Source organism: Sorex araneus, chromosome 5 (genome assembly GCF_027595985.1).
Source record: "Sorex araneus isolate mSorAra2 chromosome 5, mSorAra2.pri, whole genome shotgun sequence".
NCBI lineage: Eukaryota > Metazoa > Chordata > Mammalia > Eulipotyphla > Soricidae > Sorex > Sorex araneus.
This window is the reverse complement of record NC_073306.1, coordinates 172,895,469-172,923,450: the sequence shown is the minus strand read 5'-3', so window position 1 is coordinate 172,923,450 and position 27,982 is coordinate 172,895,469. Positions and strand designations below refer to the sequence as shown.

Here is a 27,982-nt window from a genome sequence, read left to right as displayed (position 1 = left end):
TCATCCCCAGGAAGGGAGTGGTTGAACTGACTGATTTCTAAGGTGTGGGTTCAATTCATTAAACATTTATTTTTTTTCTTTTTTTTTGCTTTTTGGGTCACACCCGGTGATGCACAGGGGTTACTCCTGGCTCTGCACTCAGGAATTACTCCTGGTGGTGCCAGGGGACCATATGGGGTGTTGGGAATTGAACCCGGGTCGGCCTTGCACGAGCAAGGCAACGCCTACCGCTATCGCTCCAGCCCCATTAAACATTCCTTTAAGTAGTTTGTGCTGATTTGCCAGGACATGGATGGGGGTGAGACCAATCTTTGTGGTTTCCAGTGAGTGAGCAATGTGGAAGGGCTGGATGGTGGTCTCCATCTTTGAACTCTTACATTGAGGATTCATCATGTCCTTCCTGTTTGGCAAAACATAGTAACAGATGGAAGGAAGAGGGGGAGGGGAGGAGAAAAGGAGGACCAGTAGTATTGTCCCCCAAGCACCACCAGAAATCAGAAGTGGTCTCTGAGCACCTCCTGATTTGGCTTAAAAGATGGCACAAAAAACAAAAAAGAAGAAAAAAAAACAATTGCCAACATGTCTGCAGGCAGCTGTAATGTGAATGCTGTCTGCAGTTAACTCAAAGAGGAATCAGTGTGCCGGGGAAGGATGGTGGATATTGCTTGGATAAGCCTGATTCTAAAGGGTAGCTGCCTCCTTACAGGGTGAAGGAAGGTTTAGACCCACAGTGAAGTCATTATTTCTGATGTAGAAACACTCCTCCATGCTATTTCCGTGTTCCTGGAAATGATGGTTGACAATAAATTACATTTGGGCACCAAACAACCTTCTTCCTAGTATGTGTGATCTATATGTCATGGGTTTTAAATTTCACCCTCTGGTTAAATTTTAACCCCTGGTTTCTATTTTAATCTGGTTGGATTTGTTGTCTGAGGTAGATGTCCCTTCTTGTTTTTGCATTGTAGGCCATCCATCCCTCTTGGTTGTTTGCAAATCAGTATTTATTGAATGCCTACTGTTGACACAGGCTAAAGCGGTGATTTGATCATTGAGAGGTGTAAGCTCACCAAACAAGTTACCCAAAGGTAACTCACATCTTCTTCAGTTTGTAAACCAGGTTACAGACACCTTTATTCTGTTAGTAACAGGATCCATTATATGAACTGTTGAAAGCTTACAGAAATACTAATCTTTGTGTTTTCTGAGTTTTGCTTTTCAAATTCTTCAGCAAGGTTGTAGAACCAAGGTCGATGTGTAATAATTTAGATCAGCTTAATTTTATTTCACTTACCACTCCCTTTTACTTATTCATTTTTTAAATTTTCGTTTATTTGCTTTGGGGCCACGCCTGGTGGTACTCAGGGCTTACTCCCAGCTCAGGGATTTATGGGTGAGCCATTGCTTAGCTCATGACGGTGCTGACCTTTTAAATCCTGGTAAGAAGTCTCTGAACTGATAATCCAGGACTTCCTGTAAAGGTTGCCTTCTGATAAGTTTTGTTCTTGGTTTCTTACTCACCCTATCTTTCTCAAAGTGGGAAGAGAAAAACGAAACTCAAGTTTCTTCCGGGTCCTTTGAGCGATCCCAGCTCCTTTGAGCTCTCTGTGCAGGGTGGACACACAGAGGCGGATCTCAGACAGTGGACCCTGTCCGTCAGCTCAGTGGCATCCAGCTGTGACAACGCCATGGTCTGTGCACGTGAGTGTATCTTGTAGGTTTCTAATGTTGAAGGAGAAAGAGATCTGGCCACTTTCCAGCATTAACCATAGGGACCATCCCTTTCCTTACACTGCTTTGTCACTTTTGTTTCACCACGACCATAGGATTTGCCTTGCTCCTCCATTCTACCAAAAGTTCTATAGAAACATCATTTTTTTCTTTTTCAGTTCTGGGCCACACCCAGCAGTACTCAGTGCTTATTGCTGGCTCTGTGCTCAGGGCTTGCTCCTGGCTCTATGCTCAGGGTCACTCCTGGCAGCCTGAGGATATCAGCTGCGTGCAAGGCAAATACTTTAACCTCTATACGCCCCGGTCAAAAATATCCTTTAAGGGACTGGAGAGATAAAATAGTAGAGAGAGCACTTGCCTTGCATGCAGCTTATCCAGGTGTGATCCCAGGTCCGCCCCGCACTGTCAGGAGCAACCCTAAAGGCAGATCCAGGAGTCAGCTCTGCACTCTGCCAAGTGTGGCCCTCAAACAAATAAACGACAGTGACAAACACCCAGAAATATCCTTAAGGAAAAAAAAAGAAATGTCTTTCAGTAAGGCAAAGAGTAAAATATAGCACCAACTTCACTATCTTCACGAACCCTGAGGGCTGCGTTTGTTGAATAGGAAAGATAAGTCAGAAGAGTGATCTAGGATCAGATGAGATTTCTAGGGGCCCTTCTTGGTTTCCCCATAATAATCCTGTGATTACTGGTGCTGTGAGCCCCCTCCTTAATTGGGATTCAATTTACCACTGACAAAGACCCAACGGGCTAAGGAAGTGAGTCAGCGAACATATCAAATGAGACTATATACATCAAATAGAATTTATTTATGTATGCTACCCGTGGCCAAATATGCATATGCCAAACAGTAACAGTCTTACAATGGAGATGTTACTGGTGCCCGCTCGAGCAAATGGATGAGCAACAGGGTGACAATGATACAGTGACCTCAAGGGTATTTGGATCCCGGGATCCACAAAGAGTAGCCAGGATTGTTACTTGTCTCAGCTACTGGCTTTCTCTCAGCCACTTCAGGTTTGTATTATTCCCACAGATCTATCCCATCTTCCTTCAGAAATCCCGCACACATTGCCTCAGAAGTCTCATCCACAGAAGGACTCTAGTTTCCCCGCTTGGTACTCCCGGTCAGACTTCCCTTGAAGGCTGTTCGGGATTTGAGGAAGTGGTTGGGCACTTGAATATCACCTGCACCCCGAGCTTCTCTCCTCCTTGCAAATACTGTTCTGTAGCTTAGATGTTCTCACGTCTCCAGATCATGTCCCTTGCACAACCTACAGTTTTACTGGCTCTCAGGACTGTTTATCTGTATGTAGCTAAGCCTCGGGATAACTGGTGGAAGGTTTTATCACTTCAGCAAGATTTTGTTCTGAGAACGTAGAGTAATTAACTTTACTGAGAAACATTGTCATTTCTTTTTCTTTTCCCAGTCCCCCACGGAAAGGAAGCCCTTTTACAAACATCTAGTCTTAGGAATTAGCATGAAAGCCCGATAAAGAGTTGCTCAACAGGCTGGAGCACAGGCTTTGCATGCAGGTTTCACCTCCGGCACTGCGTGGCTCCCTGAGCATGGCTGGGAGGGGCACCCCAACCCCCCAAGCACGGAGCTGGAAATAGTCCCCAGCACTGCCATGTATGGCCAAAAGACAAAAGCAAAACCAAAAACAAACCACAAAACATCGGATTAAGAAGGAACCAATATGGAGCTGGGGGTGTGACTCAGAGGTAGCGCCCCTGCCTGGCCTGTGTGAAGGCCTAGGTTTGATCTCCTACTTTGACATCAGGGGGGAAAAATCCTCCCAGACCAAAAAGCGATCATTGTTTCCAACACCTGCATCTGGCTTTAAGACAGAGAAGACCCTCCAGCTCCATTCCAGCAGGTTTTGTGGAATGTGTTAAAACATGGAGCGTTTTGGGACCGGAGATATGGTACAGTGGGTTGGGCATTTGCACGTAGCTGACCCAGATTCAGTCCCCACTCATCCTTTATGATCCCCTCAAGCACTGCCGGGAGTAATTCCTGAGTGTAGAGCCAGGAGTATCCCCCGAGCATCGCTGGTTATAGTGCAAAAACAAAACCAAAAAAGTTAAAATACAAAGGGTTTGGTTTTTGCTGTGTTGGACTACACCTGGCAGCCCTTGAGGGCTGATCCCAACTTGGTATCGGAAGACCATGCCGTGCTGGGGACCGGACCCAGGCTCCTGCTCCAGTCTGTTGAGTTCTCTCCCAGCCTGGATTTTTATTTTCTGTAGTCGAGTATAAGCTTCTTACAAGTTTGATTTTATGTCTGGTACCTGATTCCATATGGTGGGTGGAGGGGCTTTAAAAAAAAATTTTTTTTTGGATAATTTTATGGGAATATCCTGATTTCAGCCAACTTAGTGTTGTAGGTTAAAATTCACAATATTAGTGCCCAGAACACACTGTGATGAGCATGAGCAAGGAGAGGCATTGTCTGGGAAGGGAGGTCGAGTGTCCATTGCACCATTAGCAGTGCTCGGACCCGGGACTCCCAAGTACCTGCAGAGATCAGTGGGAATAAGAGGGACAGAGTGGGGGTAGGGGTATGTGATCAGGAAAGCTGGAAGCAGAAAGCAATTTCTTTGAAAGCTCTTTTCAGATAAGAGAACCTAAAACAGGACATAGAAATACCATTGTTCAAAGGGAGCTTCTCTGCCTTGTGAGTCTCAGTCGTGAGATTTTTTATATAAGGTCTCAGATTCTGCAGGGGGAGACAGGGAACACCAGCTCCCGCAGTTGGGCACCTGCACTTGACCTGTTGGAAATGATGGGCAGGTGGGAGAGGTTTAGGGATGCCCTTGCACAAAGCTCTCTGACGGGTGGGAGTGGTGCAGTTGCCCCTCTCCCATGCTTATGTTTGGCTAGGAACAAAAAAAGAGCAGCTTCACATGGGATATCACTTGTATTCACTTATTTATTCATATGTATTTGGGAGGGAAGGGGTAGCACATTCAGCGGTGCACAAAGCTTACACCACTCCTGGCGGGGCTCAGGGGACCCTATGGGATAACAAGATCAAACCCAGATCAGTCATGTGCAAGACAAGCTCCCCACCCGCTATATCATAGCCTGATTCATCCATTTAAACTAGTTCTGCCAAGTTGTGTGAACTTGGCAGTTAATTTGGGAATGTTTTCATTCTGCAAATACCCACATCCCTGTTATGTCTCCAGCCTACCCCTCCATCTCATGTGCCTCTTGAACCCTATGCAACCTCCAGTCTGTTTCTCTTTTTAAATTTTATTTTTATAAAGTTATTCACAATAACTCATTACATTGAATATTGGAACACCAATCCTACCACCATTGCACCTTCCCACCACCATATTTCGAATGTTTCCACCCCAAATCCCAAACCGTGCCCCCCAAAGCAGAACTGAAACAATTAATTTTGTTTTGCTTTTTATGAACAATCTGCTAAAAATGGTCCAATAAAGTTTCCCTAGAGGATAGTGTGTGAAGATTATTATATTTCATCATGGAGCCATAAAGTCCTTGTATAAAAGATTACTAACATGTTTGTTAAAGGTTGAGCCTTGTGCGCTTATACATGTATTCCCCCCCCCCACTAAAATTTAGAATACTATTACACAGCAGATTCTGTTGGGGCAAAAGAGAAACTCACCGCCCCCCTCCGAGTTGCCCCATAATACAGCCTGGCACAGGATCTGGAGGCATCTCTATGGCATGTCCTTCTGTCTTGCTCTCTTCCGGGAGCTTCATTTCTGAGTCTTGGTCATGGCGGTTGACCTCCAGTCTACTTCTTTATAGGTGTGTCTGCTCAGAACATTTTGTGTCAGTGAAATCAGTACAATGTGCTGTCTTTTGTGACTGGTTTCTTTCACTAAGCTGAATATGTTCAAGGCTCATCCACATTGTAATTTCATATGCCAGGATGTACCTTGTAACCCCCCCTTACACACACACACACACACACACACACACACACACACACACACACACACGCACTCCACTACATGTTTTGTTTTGCCAAAAAAATATCTCTTTGTGTTTATTCATCAGTTGATAGACAATTCGGGTATTTAATTTTTCACTATTCTTACATTAGGCTGACCATGCGTGTACAAACTTTTTTTTTTTATGTCATAAGCCTTTGTTTCTCTTGGCCATATGCTTAGGAGTGAAATCGTTGGATCATAGAATCAATATTTTGAGAATTCTCAATTTTCCTAAGTGGCTGTACCCCTTTACATTCTCACAAGCAATATATGAGCATTCTGATTTCTACACATGCTTGCTGATTGTTATTACAATAACTCTTTTGGTTATAGCTATTCTAGTGGTCATGTGGCAAGTAGACTGATCAGGAAATAAATCAGTAAAGAGTCAATTGGTGATTACTATGTGATTGTGACCTATATAAGTAATTTTAATTTTTTTCATTATGGCAGTATTGATGTCACACTGAAAATGCAAATTAAGTTGAAATTGCTCTTATTTACCTAGTCATTCTAGCCCAAAGGTTTGCCAATGTTGTTAGTCTTTTCAAAGAACCAACTTTATTTTTTTTTTAAATTGTTTTTATTGAATCACTGTGAGATACAGTTACAGACTTAGAAAAAAGTTCATACAATGAGGGAGCACCTATACCTCCACCAGTGCCCATTCTCCACCACCAATGTTCCCAGTATCCCTCCCGCCACCCCCACCCCTTCCCACCCCTTATCTCTGTGGCAGGCACATTCCCTCTTACTCTCTCTCTCCTTTTGGGTGTTATAGTTTGCAATACAGGTACTAAGGTCCCATCCTGTTTGGTCCATAGTCTGCTTTCAGCACGCCTCTCCCATCCCAAGCAAGCCCTCCAGCCATCATTTACTTAGTGTCTCTTCTCTCTCCCAGCTGCCTTTCCCCCCAGCATGTGAAGCCAGCTTCCAGGCTGTGGTGCAGTCCACTTGGCCCTCATCTCTACTGTCCTAAGTGTTAGTTTCCTATTATGTTACTTTATATTCCACAAATGAGTGCAGTCATTCTATGTCTGCTCCTCTCTGACTAATTTCACTTAGCATGATACTTTCCATGTCTATCCACTTATATACAAATTTCATGATTTCATCTCTTCTAACAGCTGCCTAGTATACCATTGTGTAGATTTACCAACATTTCTTTTTTTTTTTTCTTTTTGGGCCACACCCGGCTCTGCACTCAGGAATTACTCCTGGCGGTGCTTGGGGGACCATATGGGATGCTGGGAATCAAACTCGGTTGTCCTCGTGCAAGGCAAATGCCCTACCCGCTGTGCTATCACTCCAGCCCCTACCAAAGTTTCTTTAACCAGTCATCTGTTCTTGGACATTAGGGATTTTTCCAGATTCTGGCTATTGTAAACAGTGCTGAAATAAACATACATTGCAGATGTCATTTCTACTGTACTTTTATGCATCTCTGGGATATTCTCCCAGAAGTGGTATTGGTGGATCACATAGGGGCTCAATTTCTAGTTTTTGGAGGAATGTTCGTATTGTTTTCTAAAAAGGCCGGACTAGTCAGCATTCCCACCAACAATGAATGAGAATCCTTTTCTCCCTGCATCTGCACCAGAACTGGTTGTACAAACCAACTTTAGAATAAATTAATTTTCTTCTTGACACTTTTTCTGTTTTTTGAAATTTTCCCTTATTTAGTTGCATGCTTTATGCTGTTTCAGATTTGGTTTGCTTTTCTTCCTGTAGTCCGAGTGGAAGTTGTCTTGTGTACTGAATTTAAATTTTCTCCAGGGTCAAAGAACTAATTCAAGGGACTGAGCACAGACTTTGCATGCAGGAGGCCCAGGCTCACCCCTGCCTCTGCTGGGTGTGGAACAAGAAACAAAAAAATTTTTGAATTTAAAAAAATTATCTCCATTATTCCCCAAATAGTATCTCATAATGCATTTTTGTGTGATCAGTGCTAAAACTGGGTCACTGCCCTCAGACCTTCTTCTTTAGGGCCAGAGTCAGAGAAGCGGAGGGCACTGCCCTGGGTCCCTCATGATCGGGACATCTGTGATTCTGTGCTCCCGGCTGGGGACGGGGGTCGGTTCTGTGTGTCTTCCCTTAAGTGTGAGACTTTGAGGGGGCTGGAGCAATAGTACAGCGGGGAGGGCATTTGCCTTACGCTTTGCGGACAGGAGTTCCATCCCCTGCATTCTATATGGGCTCTTAAGCACAGCCAGAAGTATTCCTGAGTGCAGAGCCAGGAGTAACCACTGAGCATCACAAGGTGTGACCCAACGCCTAAAAAGAAAAAAGAGATGTGAGACTTTAGGCTAAAGCAATTAACTATCCAGGCAAGATTAAGGCACTTGGGACTGGAGCAATAGCACAGCAGGTAGGGTGTTTGCCTTGCATGTGGCTGACCCGGGTTCAATTCCCAATATCCCATATGGTCCCCCGAGCACTGCCAGGAGTAATTCTTGAGTGCAGAGCCAAGCCAGGAGTAACCCCTGTGCATCACCGAGTGTGACCCAAAAAGCAAAGAAAAAAAAAAAAGGTTGAGGCACTTGACATGCATGAGGCCAGTCTGGTTCAATCCCGGACACCACATACGGTCCCCTGAGCAGCACTGCCAGGGGTTCACTCCTGAGCACAGAGCCAGTAGCAGCTCCTGAAAAACCCCTTATATGGCCTCAGTGCCTCCCCGTCCCTCCCCCAACAAAAAAGGACCTAGAAGACTCCACACCACGTTTTTGGAGGTCTTCAAGTCCCACCGTCGTGAGAGCATAAAGCTGTGAGGTTTCCGGAGTTCTGGGAAAAGGCACTGAGGCTGGTGCCTGCGTCTGGGAAGCCGACTCCAACTGAAGTTGGTCCCGAGGTAGCAGCCGGGCACCCAGCACCTTGTAGGGCACCGACTTCCTTGCACACCCTCCCAGGATGCCCTCGCCCATGCTGGTGCTGGTGTTGGCGGGCCGACGCCTGGGCGCGTCCTCCCCATGACAGACCTTTTCTCAGAGTCCGGATTTTATTTGCTCAGTTGTCCACATTTTGAGGATGATACATAAAGAAGGGCAGGCAATCTGTTTTCCTTAACAAATTTGAAACAGGCTCAGCATGGGAGGGCTACCATAAATTATGAAAATGGTATCAATAAAAAAAAAAAAATCCTGGCACTGCCGTGGTCCCCTGTGCCCCGCTAGAGTGAGCACCATGCTGCGACTTCGCAGCCAGGCATCTTACAGTTATTGGGGGGAGGGGCCGAGAGGCGTAATCCATGCTGTGTTAGGGGCTTTCTCCTGACTCTGCTTTCCGGCCTTACACCTGGCGGGGCTCAGTTATCATAGGTGGTACCAGTAATCAAGCCCGGGTCTACTATGCGCAAGCCTTACCTGCTGTACTGTCTCTCTGGCTCCTCTTACAACTCTTTTCTCATGTCTTTATGACCGTTTATTATCCTTCCATGCTATAATCTGTGCAACATTGACTGAATTAAATTTTTGTTGTTGAGAAAAAATTTAACTTTAACAAAGATTTTCCTCATATGAATCAGGATCTTTTGTTTTGCTTTGTTTGGGGACCACACCTGGCTTTGCTCAAGGGTAACTCCTGGCTCTGCACTCAGAAATTATTCTTGGTGTTTGGGATGCTGGGCGTTTAGGATGGGCAGTGTTTGGGATGCTGGGAAGCTGGGGACCAAACCGGGTCGCCCGCATGCAAGGTGAGCATTTTAGCCACTATACTACTGCACCAGCCCGCCCCAGGTTCTATTTTTCCTATTGATTTGGATGAGCGAGTGCTTGTGTGAAGGCAAGTGACTCTTCATTATATGTTGCATCCTAACCCATTTAACTTAAAAAAAAATTATTTTAATAAATATTTCTATTTAATATTTCTATTTATAAATTTTCATTAATGCTTAGTTATTGGTAGAAATAAATGGTTGGGAATTTATTTTATTTTATTTTTGGGTTCCACCCAGTGATGCTTAGGGGTTACTCCTGACTCTGCACTCAGGAATTACTCCTGGCGGTGCTTGGGGGCCGATATGGGATGCTGGGGATTGAACCCAGATCAGCTATGTGCAAGGTAAATGCTCTACCCACTGTACTATCGCTCTGGCCCCTGGCAATTTTTTTTTAGCTCATTTTGAAATTTAGATAAGTTCTCTAGCTTCATCCTTCATTCTTTGGCTTAAGTTCAATTATTAACTGATGTGTCTTTTGATACCTAGTGAGTGCACAGAGTCTAGAATGGAATGTCTTTTGCAGTGCGCCTCTCTCTCTCTCTCTCTCTCTCTCTCTCTCTCTCACACACACACACACACACACACACACACACACACACACCCCACTGTTGAGCTCCTCCTTGACTCCAGGAAATTTCTTTTTGTTCAGAGTCCCATCACAGGGGCTGGAGCGATAGCACAGCGGGTAGGGCGTTTGCCTTGCACGCGGCCGACCCAGGTTCGAATCCCAGCATCCCATATGGTCCCCTGAGCACCGCCAGGGGTGATTCCTGAGTGCATGAGCCAGGAGTGACCCCTGTGCATCGCCGGGTGTGACCCAAAAAGCAAAAAAAAAAAAAAAAAAAAACAGAGTTCCATCACATTCATTTGTTCAGAGTACTCAAGGGTTATTCCTGACCCAGGGATTAGGGGCTGTTCCAAAAGAAATATCTCTCCATCATATCTTGTTTTCTCTCATTCCTGAAGGAGAGCAAGTTACACTGTTAGTGGCATTTTATGTTTTTCTTTAATCTGTTTTCTAGTTTTACTTCTAGAAAACACCATAGTGAAAACCCTGCAAAAGAAATACAATAGGCAGGTACTGTGTGTCAGATGCTTGCAAGTTTGGGGGCTATCATCTGCTTCATCTTCGTAAAAGTGTATTCACAGTGAAGTGTTTTCCCCAGTTGAAGAATACATAGGCCATTGGTGTAATTATGGACATTGTCATTTTCATTAACATCTTAGATCAAGATTTTTTTTATAAACCTTTTCAGAGTCTCACTTGGCACTGGGAAACATGTAATTTCCACCTTGATTTCTGAAACCATACAGTGTCACATCGTCCCACTGATAATCGTTGTATTCTTATCAGTAAAACAAAGTGGGAGAAAGCAGTGATTGTCCGAACAACAGGGTGTCAGCGTACATGAATAGAGAGTATGGGGGCGGGGGGACTGGAAAGGGCGGGGGTAATACTGGGGGCATTGGTCACGGTGGGGAATGTGCACTGGTGGAGGGATGGGTGTTCAGTCATTGGATGATTGAAACTCAAACATGAAAGTTTTGTAACTGTCTCATGGTGATTCAATTAAAAAAAAAAAAAGAGTGCATGAAGTTCAAATCAGGAACCAGAAACAGATTTGGAGAGAGGATTGAGGCGTGCACATGCGCCTTCTTAAGCTCAGACAGCAATCCTTATTATAGCTTTGCCTCTTCCTGTTCCCATGGCGTTTCATTAGCGAGTTGTGAAGTCCTTATTTTACAATGATCCTTTGTGTGTGTGTTTGTGGGGAGGGCACTGAACTGCACTGCACGGTGCTCAGGGGCTATTCCTGGCCCTGTGCTCGGGAGTGTCAGCTGGTGGTGCTCAGGGGACCATGCTGGAGACTCAAACTGGGCAAGTACCTTTTGTATTTCTCTCTGGCCCTAAAACCAATGTTTTCTTCTTCTGGTAAGGGTGGCAGTGGGAACCGTACCTGGCTTTGTTCAGGGACCACTCCTGGGGATGACCAGGTGACCCAGGTGATGACCAGGAACTTCAACTAGAATTGGTCTCATGCCAATGCCTGGCAAGACCTTTGCCTCCTGTATAATCTCTCTGGCCCTCGAAATAAGTCTTAATATTTGAACTTTTCTCTTAAAATGTATGACTCCATGTTTTAAATAAGGAATTTTTTATTAATATTTAGGAATTATTGAGCATCCAAATTAATGTATTTATTCTGAGCAGGGAAGAGAGGTTAAAAACAAATGCCAGGGGCTAGAGTGATAGTACAGTGGGGAGGGCATTTGTCCTGCATGCAACCAATTCGATCCCCAGCATCCCATATGGTCCCTGAGTAATTATACTGCCAGGAGTAATTCCTGAGTGTAGAGCCAGGATTACCCCCTGAGCATCTCTGGGTGTGACCTAAAAAGCCCAATAAATTAAATAATAAATAAAAGCAAATGCCTTGGACATGTACATCTGTAAGGAACTCTAAATGCCACTATGTAAACAAACAGCTTGACTACTGACATAGTCCATTTTCCACAAGAGGTGGCCTTAAATTTTGTGTATGCATTTTAATTTTCAAATGAGGAATTCGAGTTTATGTACACTGAATGTATTTACTCTTTGTGCAATGTAGTGACGAAATAAGAGTTTCCAGCCATCTTGCAAGTCTGCTTGCAGATGACATACACGCAGTTGCTAAACGGATTGTGAGAAAGACAGATTGGAGAAAAGTATATGCTTGGATGAGAGGCTTTCTGAGATTGATGATTCTCATGAGGAAAACAAGAAAAGGTTGTGTTTTGGATTTTGCATGTGGGAGTGTGTCTCTGGACGAGTTGGAGAGGAATGGAAGGAAATTATATGGTACTCAGTTAGTCGAAGGTTTGAGTTTGTGATCAAAGGTTGTAATGTGGTTGATCCCTTCATGGGTTCATGGGAGTAACTTGATACACCCCATTGGGGTCTGTGCGGATTTTTTTTTTTTTTTGGCTAGGGATCAGGGAAGGGGCTTATCAGGGTGGGAAGGCAAAGGAGAGGTGGGATGCTGTGCATGGTTAGGCTCAGCTAAATCTCCCAAGAACGGGCAGGAAAAGTGTTGGCAGGATGTGGGCTAAAAAGGAGAAGATAGGGGCTAGGATGGAAGAATTTGTTTTATCAAGTCACTTAAGAACTCTCTAGACTAAGACTTGTTTTATCAAGTCACTTAAAAATTCTCTAGACTAGAGAATGAGGCGTGCCCACTTGTAAGAATCCCCCACTGGGGTGGGCCGTGTGCCAGGGGAACCCTTTCAGGGCTGTTGGGAAAGATCTCCCAAGCTTTTCCAGCTACGCTCCGGTTTGTCTCACTCTAGCTCGTGACGTTTCTTGAATAGGGTCCTTCTGGCTGTGCCCTCGCACCCAGTGTGTCTCAGATGTATGGCTCTCCTTTTTAATATGGACTCACTGAGACTATACTTGGTGTATTTTTTTTTTTCCTTTGGTCTCTTGGGCCAAAGTTAGTTTTCCACAGCGTATACATTCTTTGCAATTCAGGGCCCATCCGAGTACCCGAGAAAACTTGAAATGGAGAGAGAGGACTGCAGTGCAGCTGTCAAATATTTAGCAACGAAGCTCAAGGCTGAGGACACTCACCGAAGCCTGGGTTTTTAGAAACAGCATTTCCGTGAACTTCCAGATGAACAGCCCTGTGTTTTTACTGCTAGTGACTGACGGCCATGCCACTAATAAAAATACAACTAGCATGGTGCTAATGGCCCCAGTCTCCTAGGGCTTCAGGGTGATAACTTAGATGGCCAGAAATGCTAGCCCTCTTAGATACTGCAATCAAACAGGCCATCCTGAGCTTTGCATTTGCTGATGTATTTGTTTTTATTTGGGGGCCGCACTTGGCAGTTGTTGTGGTCTTCCTTCTGACTCTGTGCTTAGGGATCTTTCCTGGAGCCTGTGTGGAATTGGGGATCAAACTGTGCTGGGCCATGTGACAGGCAAGCGCTTTTACCCCAGCACTGTCTCTCTGCAGTCTGAACAATTAGGAATCTCATTCCCTTACCCTGAAAGAGCCTCCAGTGTGGCGCCGTTTGGGAAGGGTGAGTAAAGAGAGGCTGCTAAAATCTCAGGGCTAGGACAAATGGAGATGTTCCTGTGCCCGCTCGAGCAAATTGATGAACAACGGGATGACAGTAATACAGTGATACAGTGACTATCTCTCTGGCCCCTGAAGTGCTTTTTCTTTAGGTGGTTCAGATCACTTGCTCTTTAAGTCCAGGCTTGGGTTCTACTCATAATTCATTTATGACTTTCTAATTGGTGTCTCTTCTCCACTTGCATTCAGCGTTTGTTCTGAACTTCATCTTTCAGAAACGAAAGTCTTAAATGACAAAGGGATATAGAGGAAACAGACTGATAATTGCTTAGCATCTAGAACCTTACAATTTGCTATGCTTAGAGGAATAGCTCAGGGCCACTTGCTGGAGGTCTGAGCTTCTGAAAATGAGTGAATAATGTCTAGGATTTAGAAAGAACGGGGTGGGGGGATGCAGACAGAATTTTCTCTAGATTTAAATTAGATTGGAAGCCTTTAATTAGTTAGGATTTGGGCCACACCCAGCAGTGCTAAGATTATTTTTGGCAGGACTCACATAACCTTATGGGGTACCAGGGATCACACTAGGGTTGGCCATGTGCAAGGCAAGTACTCATTCTCCAACCCCGTGATTTGGAGACATTTGTAAGACATAGTTTGACTCACCAAGTTTCCCTCCCTGTTTCCAAAGATAATTGCACGGCAGAGCCTGGCAAGCTCCCCGTGGCGTATTCGATATGCCAAAAACAGTAACAGCAGATCTCACAATGGAGACATTACTGGTGCCCGCTCGAGCAAATCGATGAGCAATGGGATGACAGTGACAGTGACAGAAAACCTCCTTCAGATAGCTCTTGACTTGAATGCATGAGACCTGGGTTTGATCCCCAGCTCTGCCCAAATGATAATGATGGTTATAATGGTGCTTTGTGGCAGTGTCGCAAGGTGAAAGGTGGGAAGGTAAAGAGAGATCTGTGAATTGGAGTGGGGGAAAAGAGGAATAGAAGAGAGGAAAATGGAAGACAATCTTGGTTACAGTTGTGAAGGGTCATCTTGACAAGTCATCCAGATTGAACTCCCCACTGCACTACCTGCTGACTTGTCTCAAAGAAAGTTCCTTTGTCTTGTGCCTTAGTTTTCCTCATCTGTAAAATAGGGACAAAGTGAGTATCTACATCAAAGTGTACTTATAGGGACTGCGTGTATTACTAAATGGGAAGCACTTAGAACAGTGGCTGACGTAAGGCGTGCTGTTGGAGGGAGCTAGCTGTGGTTGTATTGCTGCAGGTAGGTGGTGAATGGAAATGAAACACAGGAAGCGGTTGAGATTCCACCTCATTACACATCTCTGCTGACTCCCTTACTAAATGTACTGGTGTTTGTCTGGTAAGAAGCACAGCACTGCTGGTGGGAAGCCATAGTACAGTGGGCCGGGCGTTCGCCTTGCATACTGCAGACTGGGTTTAATCCCTGGCATCCCGTATGGTTCCTGAGCTCCGCAGGATGTGGCTGAAAAGCTAAACACCAAAACCAACCAAACAAAAAAGTGCTTAGAGTCCAGAGGCTCTTCACAGCCCATTGTTACCAGAAAGATAAACAATCATGAGGAACCAAAGAGATAGTATACCAGGCTCTCCCCCCAGCATTACACATGGTCCCCCAAGCGCCACCAGCAGTGACTCCTGAGCACAAAGCCAGGAATAAGCAGTGAGCACAGTTAGGCGCTCTATCTATCCCGTTGTACTCTTACTCGCATTTCTTGATCTCATTTCTCGATTCCATTATCCTCAGAACTTCCAGACAGATTCAAGTAGGCCAGATATATCTAAGACAGCTTCGAATGAACTCAGCCAACACTGGTTTCTGAGCCGGGACTCTGCAGTGCCCTTGGTAGTCTGGCTTCACTAGCAGTTCGTAATGGCCAGCAGTGGCCAGCTAGAGAGAACAGCAGTTTGCACCTAGGCTGGCTGCAGTTCGATCCCTGGCAGGAGTGATCCCTGAGCACAGCCTGGTGTGACCCCAAACCGAAGCAACATTAGTAGTCAGTGGTGACTTCTGCAGAGCAGTCGCTTCCCTGTCTCCTTCACTTCAGCATTCCCTGGGGCCACTGAGGACTGGTCAGGCACATGCCCTGCAGGGCGGACCCAGGGCTGAGGGGGCGGGGGAGCCCGGGAGCAGCCTGGCCTGACCTCTTAAGTCCTCCGAAGTTTCTATTAACCTGAAAAAGAAACTTATTTCACAGCAATCATCCGAGAACGCTCCTGAGTTTCTTTCTCTCCCTAAGCCGCCCGCCTGGCGCCCGGGTGGTGGAGGCCACATCCCCGTGCGTGTGTGCTCACCAGAAGCTTGTGTCGGGAGCCTTGGTGTTTGTTGCAGTGTTACCTGTCCCCGTGTGCCACATGCCTTCCTGGGAGGGACTTGCATAAGCGAGCACGCAGGCCCGCGTCGCTGCAGCTCTGCTCTCCGGTGGCTAATGATTAGCCCTGCACCATCAGGCTCGTACATTGGCCTCAGTGCTGGCAGTCAAGACCTTTTCAGAAAGACAGGGGCGTGTGCAGTTCTTCCCTCTCGGGCGTTAGTCATGGCTTACTATCAAAAGCGTTTTCAGGGGGCTGGAGCGATAGCACAGCGGGTAGGGCGTTTGCCTTGCACGCGGTCAACCCGGGTTCAATTCCCAGCATCCCATATGGTCCCCTGAGTACCGCTGGGAGTAATTCGCGAGTGTAAAGCCAGGAGTAACCCCTGTGCATTGCCGGGTGTGACCCAAAAAAAAAAAAAAAGCGTTTTCAGTCAAGAGTTTGAAATCCTCTGGCGCTCTCCTGTTTTTTTTTGTTTGTTTGTTTTAGTTTTTGCCAGACATGGTGGTGCTCAGGGATTGTTCTTGGTGGGCTCATGGACTGTCTAGTGATACTGCATATCGAACCCAGGTCGGCCTCATGCAAGGCATATACCCAACCCCCTGTTTGATCGCACCGATTTTGAAATTCTAATTGTGTGAAATCTATAGTAGTTCTTGGGAAATCCCATTCTGTTGGGCATGTGGTGAGTGCACATTCACTTGCTCTACAACAGCTCTGCCTTCACCTTTAGGTTACCTAAATAATGTTCTTTTCATGGTATGTACAGGTCAGCCCAGCAGCTCTCACTCTGGCTTAGTGTTGACCTGAAACAATGTCCTGGCTTGAACCACGCCTTCGCCATTCAGACCCTCCTGTGGTTCTCGTTCCTTCTTCCAAATCCCCCTCTGTGCTTAATCTTGTCTCTGGCTTTCTGCATCTGGGCTTTTTGGGTTTTTGTTTTGTTTTTGTTTTTGCTTTTTTGTTTTACCCCCTCCTCCTTTTCTCTATCATCTCAGACCTTCGATTTCTAATAAGGACTTAGATTTTTATTAATATTGTTTTCATGTATTCAGTGAAGAGCTGCCCTGTCTTTATTACTTTACACTTAACAATCATTTGTCATGCCAGGCAAGAAAAGTGAGCTCTCTCCTCCATGGTGAGCGTACTACAAGCCAGACCTGTTACCAGTAGACTCAGCTAATGTAGCACATACATGTCCGCACAATGCCACAGATAATGCAGTTTTATACATTTGCTACCCCGGGGCATCTTTGCCCATGAGGTAAGGAAAGGGGTAATTGCTGCTTCTTCCATGGGTGTGTCTGTATTGTCTGAATTAGTTCTACCCAGGAAGCCTTGTTTTCATAAGGACCATAGGTGGACGGCTATCTGCACTTGTTCTTACACAATTTTAAGTGAACTGAAAGTGGCTTGATTTTTTTGTTTGTTTGTTTTAGGGTTTATTGTATTGTAATTGTTGCTTTCATGTATTCAGTGAAAAGCTGTTCTGTTTTTATTACCTTATTTTTAAAAATTAGCCGCTGGGACGGGAAAGATAGTACAGCGGGTGGGACACTTGACTTGCATGCGGCCAACCTGGGTCCCATCCCCAGCGCCTTATATCGGCTCCTGAGTGCTGCCAGGAGTGACTCCCTGAGCGCAGGGCCTTACTCTCCAGTCGTAAGCCCTGAGCACCACCAGATGTGTCCCTCCCCCCACCCCACCCCCCAAAATAAATAAAAATTAGTAGCTGAGGGGTTGAGGCTCTTGCCTTGTTTGTAGTCAACCCCAGTTTGATCCCCAACACCATATGGTTCCCCTGGGCACTGCCAGGAGCTGCTCCTAGCTTGGGGTAGCCTTTGAGTACAACCAGCCGTGGCCCCCGAACAAGCAGAGAATCATCCACTCCCTGACTTTGTTTCCTGAGGTTTTTCGGTCTTGAGGATATTTAGTATCACGGTGCATGCTCGCACTGACCCTAAACATCCAAACTTCTTAGAGTGTGACACATACCAGAATTTATTGATTCACTCTTTTTCTTTTTTTATTGATTTGATGGTGTGGGTGTGGGGGAAGGGCGGGTGGGAGCACACTGAGCAGTGCCTGGAGCCTCTCACTGGCTCAGTGCTCTGGGGCCTGTTCCTGGCAGTGCCAGGGATCAAACCAGGGGCTAATGCCTGCGCTCCAGCCCGCCGAGCCATCTCTCTGGCCCCACAAGAATTTATAAAAATTCATTATATAACATACTCAAGTACTCACGCAAAAAACAGGTTTTTCTGGTTCCCATTTGTAGTCTAGAGCGTTAGTCTAAAATCAGCACATTTTAAAAGGAAGTACAGCCTTTGCCTTTTTGAGGGATTGCTTCAATTGTCCCTCCGTCAGAACCCAGCAATTGAGTTTTATATACTATTTCACATGATTGCAGTCTTCGACTTGTTCTGGATTTTGACCCCTTCCTAACCCGCTGATGTTTTCTGGCACATATCGATAGCTTTAGATTATTTTATTTGGGAGTCATAAAACTCGCTCTTACACTCTGGATAGGAAGATAGATTTTCAACTGACGTGTCACTTGGGCCTCGTTCCTTCCCACCCCAACTCCTGTCTGTCAACCGTGTCGGCGCCGAGAATTGAATGCAGTTAGCAACTGGAGAAGTGCCGAGAAGGGGGAGCTGAAAATCGTGGCTTGGGAAATTTTGTTTTAGGAAGTGCTAGACAGATGAGCGTCTCTTGGGTGCTCAGTTTCCATCTAGTTCCCCTGGTTTCTGGCCCCCCAAAGTCACGTCTCTCTCAAAGCACTCCTCTGTCCTCCTCCCATGATCCTGCTGAGGGTCATTTCAGTGATCCTCGTTGGTGCTTGACATGGACAAACCGAGTGTATTGACTCTGAAGGGCTTCGGATTGCTCCTCTTCCTGTGATCGGGGGTCTTTCGGAGTTCAGGGCTCTTTGCCCTGTCCTTGCTCCCTCATTTCCCTCCTACTCTCTTCCTGGGCTGGAGCGATAGCAGAGGGTAGGGCGTTCGCCTTGCACGAGGCCGACCCGGGTTCGATTCCTCCATCCCTCTCGGAGGAGAGCCCAGCAAGCTACCAAGAGTATCTTGCCCATACAGCAGAGCCTGGCAAGCAACCCCTGGTGTATTCAATATGCCAAAAACAGTAACGACAAGTCTCACAATGGAGACGTTACCGGTGCCCACTCGAGCAAATCGATGAACAACGGGACAACAGTGCAGTGCAGTGCAGTGCTACTCTCCCAGTAAATACATTTCTGCCTCCGGGCTGATAGGTAAAATAAAATGAGGATGTAGAGTTCATGTAAAATTTTTGCACATGTTTTTATCTACCATAGACATGACTGTTGGCAGTGACTAGGAGCAAAGATCAGGTTACTTGTATCCTATAAATTGTTATGAAAATATCATCAGAAAGGGTGGGAGAGGCAATGTTTGCTTAAAATGAAAGATTTAGAAGAAACCGAGGAATATTTTCCCAGTATGTGCTATAGACTGGGAACTTTCCCAAACTCCTGGTGTGTGTTCATTCAATCCTCACAGCAAAGCAGTTATGTAGGAGTGATTGCTCTTGTTTATCAAGCAGTAAAAGGTAGTAGACACCAGCGTTTTCCTAGAACGATTGATTTTTTTTTTTTAATTAAGGTTTCCTTTTAGTCAGTATTGGTGCATGAATAAGATTTCGGCTAAATTTCCTTCTCTGGGAAATGCCAGAGCTTTCGTCTTCCCCAAACCCGTTCCTTATAGAGAGTTTTCCATAAAGGTTCCCACCTGCTGTGGAACCTCCCGTGTCTGGCCATGGAAACACCTCCCTCTTTCCTTTCGAGCCACTCAAAGCTCATTCCAGATGCCCTCAGCAAATGACTCTCAAGTCCTTCGAGTGGCCCAAGCTCACTCACCAATGAGGAGCCTCGTGCCATGTCTAACAGTTACGCAGTTCCTGGGCTCAGGGCAAAGGTTGCTTAAGTCAAGCTTTTGTTAGCATCAGCCTGTCGCATCCAGATTTCAAGACTGGAAAGGTAGGGGTTTACATTGTTTATTTTAATTGGAGGAGAGGAGCTATGTTTGATTAAAGTAATATAGATCAGGTTGAATAAACAAACGATCTATTTTATCTATTCTTAAAGGCAAAAAAAAATAAGTGGGGGGGATATAAAAATTTGGAAATGTTGTGCATTTTGCTTTACTGGTGATAATAACAATATTTTTAAGTGATGGACACTTAAAAATCAGGTTGTCAGCTGGCCTTACACACTTTAAAAAGTTTGATAGATATATAGAAGTTAAGGGTTTTTTCTTCATGGACAGTTGCTTATTAAACTGTGGGATAAGTAGCAGGAATGTATCAGTGGAGCCCACACTTGTTTTCCAAAGTCAAGTCAAACTGAGTCTTGAGGAGAAAAATTTGTGACGGTGAAATATGTGATGCTGAAAAGATAAGACATGTGAATGGAAAGAGTATTATTATAGTTACACATCAAGATTAATAGTGATTTCATAGAGAAGTTCTGGTAGAGAGCTTTCACATCTTATTTTTTTAAGAATAGTAAACTTTATGAAGCAGGATTTGTTGAGCATAGGTTCTGTACTTTAAAGAGTAGGCAAAAATTAGTTTCACTTTCACTATAAAATTGCCTTTATATTATATGTTTGCTGAGATTGGGTTTAATTTAAACTGAAAGAAAAAGGAGAAGTAAAATTTCCATTTGCTTCTTTCAACCTGAAAATAGAGCGTTTTTCATAGCACTCAGGGTTAATCCTCAGGAACTCCACGATTAACAAAATATGCTGGACCAAGTTGCAACAACATGTATTCTTAAGAAACTTATATGTGAGTTTCTTCAGTTGCGTGGATTCATCAGCCTATTTAATGTTTAGTATCAGAAAGTAAGTTTGAATTCAAAGAAAGTTATGACTGGTTTCCCATTGTTTTTTCCCCATATTGGTTTAATATGAAATTGTGCTTGGTGGGTGTTTTGAGGCCACACCTGGCTGTGTGCAAATGTACTCAGGGATCATTCCCGGTGGGCTTGGAACACCATAAGGAGTGCCAGGAGCAAACCCGTGTTTGCTACATTCAAGGCAAGCACCCTACCTGCTGTACTATAATTCTGACCCCAAGGAGTTGTATTTTATAACAGAAAATCACTGTCACCGTCATCCCGTTGCTCATCGATTTGTTCGAGCGGGCACCAGTAATGTCTCTTGATTGTGAGATTTATTTGTTACTGTTTTTGGCACATCCAATAGGCCACGGGTAGCTTGTCAGGCTCTGCCGGGCAGGCGAGATACTCTTGGTAGCTTGCCGGGCTCTCCGAGAGAGGCGGAGGAATCGAACACGGGTTGGCCTCGTGAAAGGTGAATGCCCTACCGCTGTGCTATCAAACCCATAACAGAAAATAGATAATATATTCGTTTAAAACTACAACACAGAAGAGTTGTTACTCTAAAGTATTTAGCTGAGACCATTCATCAGGAGTGTTTTTCCAGCACTCACCACTAAGTACAAATGTCCAGTAGTTCCAAGGATCTCCAAGATCTTCCTCCTGTTCTCACAAAATCATTTGGAAGATTTGCATCCTGAAACTTTCTGCTTCTCTTAACTTTGTTCAAAATGTTGGTGGTTTTTTTTTTTTAATGCAAACTCAACCTCGCCCTCATAAGTTTCTTCCTTGGATTCACTCAGGGGTGGTGGATATGGGTCGCCAACAGTCAAAGTTAACTATTCACAGCAGAGAATCCTGTTGCTATCCATCTTCTGCAGAACTAGTAAGTGCTGTTTCTCAACTCCAAGCCTTGGTCCAAAGGTTTAGACTAACCGCAGATCAGAGGTCAGACAGGAATTGCTGCAATTTGTAGTTCAATTCTGCCGATATGACAGAATTTCACAGCTCTGATGATTGCTTTTTTCCACTTCTGCACACGGACCAGGCTGGGCAGTTAACAACATAATTTGTACAAGTCAGCCCTTGGCACCTGAGTTTAATGAGTAACTAAACTAGCTGGTGCTTTAGGTTTCACCAGCACAAGGTGCATATTATTTAAAAAAAAAAAAAAAAAAGAGCAAATGTCAACGCACAGAGATGGCAGGTGGAGAGTGGTCTCCAGCTCCGGCACCTATGAAACTCACACAGAAGATGAGTTATTTGTGTATATTTTCAAAAGGATAGTTCTGTAGTTTTATCATTCTTTTAAATTTTGCTGCTGAGAAGGGTTGGTAAGTTTGGTAAGTGTGCAAAAGAAGGCATGGACTACTCAGAGATCACTGAGTGAGTCATAGAAAGTGAAATTGCAGGTTGCAGTTACCCTTAGGTTGAGGTCTCTGATTTCTCAAAAACTAGCTAAGATGTCACGACTTTTCAAGAATCAAGGGAACAAATTGGTAACCTGGTGGGGTTGTTTATTTGTTTGTTTGTTTGTTTGTTTGCTTTTTGGGTCACACTCAGCAATGCTCAGAGGTTACTCCTGACTCTGCATTCAGGAATTAACTCCTGGTGGTGCTTGGGGGGCTATATCAGATGCCAGGGATCAAACCCAGTCGCATGCAAGGCAAACACCCTACCCACTGTACTATCGCTCTGGCTCTATTTTTTGATGTTTAAGGGTAGCTGACATTCTCAACTTTTCCTCGGAAATATTAAACACCTATTTCCAAGGCAGGGTGAACATGTGTTGAATGCTTTCGAAACAGATTATTGAGACTCATGAAACAATTCTTCCATGGCAGCCCTGGACAGTTCTTGGCGTTGTCATTCACAATTTTGCCATGCTGGGGAGGAGGCTGGAACTTAACACATTTCCTTATAGCACAAATCTGAATTTTCTATGCTTAAGGCTGGGCACGGAAGCAGCTGGGGTTCCCCATGCGAGCAGAATGGTTCAGGTCAGACATTCTGGCTCCTTCTCGCTTCAGGGCCTGATCCACAGCTTCATCACTTTCAGCCAAGGGACCTTCTCAAGTGGCACAAAAGGACAGTCCCACCTCCACAGTGAGAATAGCCGTAGATTTGCTTGGAGTGGGGGCAGGGGTTGCAGAAACAAGAAAATAAGATATTGCGTGCTTGGCATCCTGCCTGGTGCAGAGTGAACCACTCCATGAGTGTTCCTTGTTATTAGGAGTTTTTCTATGATTCTGCAGTTACAGGTCTTGTGGGTGCACCAACCTTCCAGGTAGATTCTCCACCTCACTTTAGACCTGCTCTTTGCCCTCGCTAACTCATGAGTGACATAAAAAGGAAACAGTTGGGTGGGGTTAAGCTGGGGACGGTTTAGGAAGCATTCCTTTTGGTTGTTTTTTTTTGGGGGGGAGGGGCAGCACACCCAGTGGTGCTCAGGGCTCACTGCGTTGCCTCTGTGCTCAGGGATCAGTCCTGGCAGGACTTGAGGGAGCATAAGGGAGCCAGAGGTCGAACCCAGGTAGACCTTTTGCAAGGAAAGTGTCTTACTCGCTGTACTCTTTCCGGGCCTGGAAGCATTCCTTTTGAAGTGGATGGGTGTGGGGGTGCAAGGGGGGCTCTAAAATTGCTCCAAGCGGTAGTACAGAAACTTAGACCCCTGCCTTGTATGCAACAGGTGCTTGATCCCAGGCATCACAGGTAGTCCCCTGTGCACCCCAAAATTAACCTCTGGCCACTGCCAGATAGGACCCAGCACCCATCCCCCAGCTCTCCAGAGGCCTCTCAAGGACCAGAGCTATCTCAAGGGTAGAGTACATGCCCAGGGGGCATGAGGTCCTTAATTTGATCCCCAGCCCTGCACCACTTGGCCAAGCACGTTACGTGGCTTCTGGCTCCTAGAACACCACTGAAAGCAGCCCCTAGTTTTAAAAAAATGCCTCTCAAGTCCGATTTGATGGTCACCTAGCAAAAGTTGTATAAAAGAGATAAGTCCCAGTCATTTGGTCTCCTTTTAGAATTGTTTCTTTATAAACATAAAATAACAAACAAAAAAAAGGAACAAGCAACAAAGCGCCAGAGAGCTACAGTCTGGGGTAAAGCATTTGCCTTGCGCTCTCGAACCCCGATGGATTTCTGACCCTGCCTATGGTCTCCTGGTCAGTGTCCTGAGCACCTCTAGGCGTGGCCCAGCTGGCCGCTCCCCCCTCCAACAAACTAAAATCTATAAAAGATACCACCAGTGGATCAAGTGCCATCCCTGATAATAGGTTTCCTATTTATCTTTTCCAGAAATGCTGGAAATGTTGGAGTGTTTTTGTTAGCCCGGGCAATGTCTGGGAACCGTCTTTGCCCCAGACACTGCCTCCACAGTGTCGTAGACCTCGGTATGTGAGCTTCGGTGGCAAGCTTCCTTCACAATAAAACCAAAGATTTGACCTAAAGTTTCACTTCTCGAGTTGAGTCCTTTTGGGGGTTCCTAATATAATGTCAAGAGGGATGGGAAGCCACAGGACAAATATGGTATTTTGCTTTATGATTAAAAAAATGCATATTTAAATTTACACTAAATGAATTCTATTTCTAATCATTCTGTAAAATCCTATTTCTGGCAATAAATTTGTGTTTCTGGACCTTACCGGTTTTCATTTATCAAATACTGGTATTCGCTGTTTAGGAAGTGGTCACAGATTTGGGCCTAGATGCTGTGCTTTGAGAAATAAAGAGATTCACAAACTCTTTGTGGTTTATTTGAAGGTGCAATTATAGAAATAGACCAATGATATGGTTAGGATTAAAACCAGCTCATGGTTTAGTCTTATTGTGTGTGACTCGAAGGTATGGTTCCCAGTTAGTGCTTTGCTAGGCATACTGATATAAAGGTGGCTGCTGTAGAATCATTGGGGGGGGGGTGCTATGAGCAACTAGAGAGGCCATTTGATCACTGGGTTCCAACTGAGTTCTCTGTAGCCCTGGAGATGCCCAGACTGCCCCAGGCAGCCCCACGCGGCTCCTGTGGATGACAGGGAAGAATACGTGGTGAGCTGGCTCAGATTGGTGACATGGTTCGCCTAAGAACACAGGATAAGACATGGGAGAACTCGAGGCAAAGCTCTAGTCTTCTGGGAGCTCCATCTGGGATCACAACTGCTGTGCCGTGTTGAACCTTACAGATTTAGATGTTAGGGGCTTCCAAAGGCTTGATGAGGATTCTCGGAGTTGGGAGAAGAAACTAGTCCTGAAATCAGTGCAGATTGTGTTTCCAAATTTATGTTTTATCCAAAAATACCCCTTAGGTCGAACTTAAACAGTCCTCTTGTTTATTTGGGGGCCACTTCTGGTGGTGCCTGGGAGACCGTATGTGATGCCTGCCTAGGACTGAACCTGCAAGGCAGGCACCTTAACTGCTATACTGTTTCTCTGACTCTGAACTTGAATAGTCTTACCTACACAAGCAAGTCACTGTCACAGCAATAGAGATGAGTTTGTAGGGGATCACTGGGGCGCTTGCCCTATTGGCTTTTGAGAACCTTTCTGTGTCAAGCGAAAGACAACAGGCTCATCATGGGTGACATGTGGACCTTGAGTGGGGAGCTTCGGCCCGTTAGCCCAACATAATCACCTCCTCCTTTTGCATCTGTGAACATAGAGACTGTATCTTCCTTCCTAAGCATTGTATCGTGCATCGTGAAGTCATGGGTCCTCTAAGGAAGACAGAAGGGGGAATGCCACAAACGGAAGAAAGAACTCGTTTTCTCAAAGATAGCTGAAAGAAAGGGTTGTGCATCTTGGTTTGTAGTGTCTGATTAGAATAGCAGTAGTTCATCTTGTGAAGAAAATGACTCCATATTTCAGTCACACAGAGGAAGATTTTATTGAAAATAAGTCTAATATATTTTAGACTTAAAAGATCTATTTTTTTCCTTTTCCTTCTTAGGACTTTCCTCAACGGGAACTCCAGAAATTGATTTGGAAATCCCAAGCAAGCACCTGAATTTTCCTTTATATTCTTGTCCAGCATCCCATAAAGAACCAGCAAATCAAATTGGGTGGTTTGGTGAGTATGCCCCTAGTGATTTTTCCTTTCCTTCTGCATTTAAAGACCATAAATTTTGATTCTCATCAATCAAAGTATCTGCTACTTAAACTTTGTGTATTTATTTATGTTTACACTGTAGCATTAGTGGCATAGGTCATGCTAAATCATTTTTAATCCATGTTGTCTTTTTCTTTTTCTCTCATCTCTATTGGTGATACTTCCTCCTTTGTAAAGCAAGAGGGAAAACTACTACTTCCGTGAGCATATAGAGCTTTTTATATATGTATTTAATTGGTTTGGGAACTACATCTCAGGGGTTATGATCAGGGGTCACTCCCAGTGATGCGGAGAGATCATGCAGTACTGAGGATGAAGTTTGGGCTTCTTGCATGCAAAAAAGCATTCACTCAGCCTATTGAGCTATGTTCCCAGCCTGAGCATGTGTGAGTTTAAAGAATAGGGGCCAAAAGAATTTTCATCAGAATTATCTTTAGAATTGTGTGGGACACGACACGAGGAAGGGTCCTTTACACAATCTAGGTAAGATTCTTGTATGTTCTTTTTTTTTTTTTTCTTTTTGGGTCACACCCGGCAATGCACAGGGATCACTTCTGGCTCTGCACTCAGGAATCACTCCTGGCGGTGCTCAGGGGACCATATGGGATGCTGGGATTCGAACCCGGGTCAGCCGCGTGCAAGGCAAATGCCCTACCCGCTGTGCTATCGCTCCAGCCCCTCTTGTATGTTCTTTTATGTGTGAGTGAAGCAATAAAGTTTTATTGAAATTTATTTAGAAAGATATAAGGGGAGAGAGAGGGAGAAGTATGTTTGAGAGATCACAGGCTTCTCTAGAATGGAAATAGGCAAGCAAAGAAATACCCAGACAGGCAAGTGAGATACTTGTTCAAGGGAGAACATGGGCTTGAAAAGAGAGCCAGATTCTTGTATGTTCTTAAACCATTTCTTTCAGTGAAACCATGGACTGATGAAAGTGAACTTTTTTTGGAAGGAGTTGAGGTGCAGGGGGTTATACCCAGTGGTGCTCAGGGCTTTCTCCTGGCTCTCTGCTCAGGTATCACTCCTGTAGAGCTCAGGAAACCATGAGTGGTGTCAAGGATCAAAACCAGGTCAGTTGCATGCAAGGCAGTATAGGATGCCACGTGCAAGGCAAGCCCCTACCTTCTTTGCCATAGTTTCTATCTAACTCTTAATACTAACTTAATACTAACACTTAATGGTTTTCCTAGACTTTATATTGTAGTAAAATATGCACAACATCAGCCCCATTTGTCTCTGCAAATATTTTCATCAGAGTGAAACTATGAGCCCCTTAAAAAGCAACTTTTGGGTTTTCCTTTCCCTTATCACCCTTGGTAACCTCATTCTACCTTTCTTTTTGTACATTTTACTATTTCAGATATCCCATGGAATGCACCCATTTGTCCTTTTGTGTGTGACTTATTTAACTTGTGATGTTTTCATGATTTATTCAAGTTACATGTCAGACCTCTCCTCTCCTCTCCTCTCTCTTTCTTTCCTCCTCTCCTGTCCTGTCCTTATTAATCACCATTCATGAAATGGTGTTTTATTGTGATTTGGGTTTATAGTTCCCTACCGATTAGTGCTGTTGAGCATCTTACCATATGTTTATTGGCTCTTTGTGAATCTTTATTGGAGAAATGTCTCCTCAGTCCTGTGCCTATTTTTTTATTGGTTTTCTTGTTGCATTGTAGGAGCTCTTCATACACTCTGAGTATTCATTTAACATCTTTTAGACATTCCTTTTTCCCATTCCATGGTATCTTTTCTCTGTTGATAGAGTTCTTTAATTAGCAGAACTTTCTAATTTTGGTGTATTCCAGTTTATATATATTTTTATTGCCCGTGCTTGAGCTCTTGTTCCTAGTCAAGAAATTCAAACAACTTCCAATGTCATGAAATTTTTTTGTGTTTCCTTCTATTTTATAGCTTTAGTTTTTACATTTAAGTCTTTGATTTTTTAAATCAAGTTCATTTTTCAGTATATGGTGTGAGGTAAGGATGGGATTTTTGTTTTGGTTAGTTGGTTTGGGGTCACACCTGGCCATGTCAGGGCTTATTCTGGACTCTATCTTTAGGAATCCCTCCTGATGGGGTTCAGGAGACTGATCTCTTATGATGCTATCAGCCACACACTAAGCAGAAGCCTCAGCTCCTATTCTGTCT

General features: G+C 44.7%; 1 protein-coding gene across 1 annotated transcript in view; it reads left to right on the top strand.

Moving 5' to 3' along the window:
* RBM47 (RNA binding motif protein 47) overlaps positions 1-27,982 on the top strand; it is a 169,618-nt gene that overhangs the window by 112,402 nt on the left and 29,234 nt on the right. The window contains exon 4 of the mRNA XM_055139465.1: positions 25,676-25,795. The gene's annotated coding sequence lies outside the window, so the exon portion shown is untranslated. The remainder of the gene's footprint in view (positions 1-25,675; positions 25,796-27,982) is intronic.